At 40.6% G+C, this 1548-nt stretch overlaps 1 long non-coding RNA gene across 1 annotated transcript; it reads right to left on the reverse strand.

Moving 5' to 3' along the window:
- Positions 1–225: 225 nt before the first annotated feature.
- LOC127106064 (uncharacterized) lies at positions 226–1293 on the reverse strand. The gene is made up of 3 exons (XR_007795267.1): positions 1024–1293; positions 510–905; positions 226–411 (listed from the first exon to the last, which is right to left on the reverse strand). It is a non-coding gene; the product is annotated as an uncharacterized LOC127106064 (long non-coding RNA).
- Positions 1294–1548: the final 255 nt, after the last annotated feature.

Here is a 1548-nt window from a genome sequence, read left to right on the forward strand (position 1 = left end):
TTTTTCATGCATTCAACTTTTTAAGAGAATATACAATGAAGGAGTCAAACCAATTTGACTACATTAAGCAGTATAATAATGCAACTACTAGAGGGAAAATTTGTTCATGGATATATAATACGCAACAAAATACAACCTGATATTTTTTACTAATATCTCCCTCATGGATCTATACTTCAAATGTGGAAAGTTTTGAGATATGGCAAACGAAGGTACTCATACTGAGACCTTAGCTCCGGTGGAGTCGCATCTATTCGAGAATCGGCTTGTTGATGCTAACCAACATCAAGACATCTTCATATGCTACCACGACATCTGGGCCTGAAGCTATATCATGGACTGTTCAGAGCTCAACGGCAAATGGAGTTTATTCTAATCCAACCTACCAGTATGATCAGCATCCGCAGCCACCTGGAAGAAGCATTCAAAAAGGTCAAAGTGTATCATCAGTTGCTGGTAACACATCAAATTTGGGAACAGCTAATACACCACAAGATTATAATGCATACACATCATATGCAAACTCTTCTAATCCATATGGCTATGGCAGCAGTACGGGATACTCAGGCTACTATAACAGCTATCAGCAGCAGCAACCTAAACATGCTTATTCATAGCCTGTAGAAACATTTTGAAAACAATTCCTTCTGCTGGAATGGTACCACACTTGCGGTACAGAGTCCAAGCTCACATGACCTGCAAGATAAACAATAGCAAATGCCAGCACAATCCATATTCTAACCATAACCTTCCATGTTCCATTTTGATCCTTGAATAACCAATGGTACATGTTGCTTTAAAATCCAACCTTGTTGTTATAAAAGCCATGACCAAATTCACCAAGCTGCCACCAAGTAATTGAGCAATGAACTAAGCTGCAGTGCAAAGCTAAACCAGTGATGAACCTGTGAAACCATGCCAAAACAATGCATAAGTTCAAAGTTAGTATGGCTACATAATGCACCTCAAAATTAAGACATGTCCACAAAACTGAACCAATGCCATATGAACCTGCCAGCCAACCTTGCCACAAACCATCCAATTTGCTATTGAACAATGAAACTGGACCAAACAGTTCAACATGCCAGCTGGAACCATCATGCATATGGACCTATCTGCAAACTTGAAGCACGCCAGGCCAATAACAGAAGCACCACAGTCAATTGAGACTACAACTTTGCAACCAATCCAAACCTGCTGTAATGCATAACAACAATGGTCATCAATATCCACGGCAATACAAGCTCAAGCAAGTCCACAAAGTGCCTGCTGCTACATCAAAAGCCATGACAAAACACAAGGTGTCACTACAATATGAAACCAACTCCCAATCAACTAACCTAACATCAACTGCAACACCACCACAAGAGTATGCTCATTCCTTGCTCACAGTGCACCACACTACAAGGCTAAGGCTCTATGCTTGAACCAACAAAAGACCATGACAAACCCACCATTGGCCCTGCAGCAGACAGAAAACATGAATGGAAGCCACAATAGTTTTACCTAAAACCTACTAGATACCATTGCCCTGTTTCAAGCCAACAT

Source organism: Lathyrus oleraceus, chromosome 7 (assembly GCF_024323335.1).
Source record: "Lathyrus oleraceus cultivar Zhongwan6 chromosome 7, CAAS_Psat_ZW6_1.0, whole genome shotgun sequence".
NCBI lineage: Eukaryota > Viridiplantae > Streptophyta > Magnoliopsida > Fabales > Fabaceae > Lathyrus > Lathyrus oleraceus.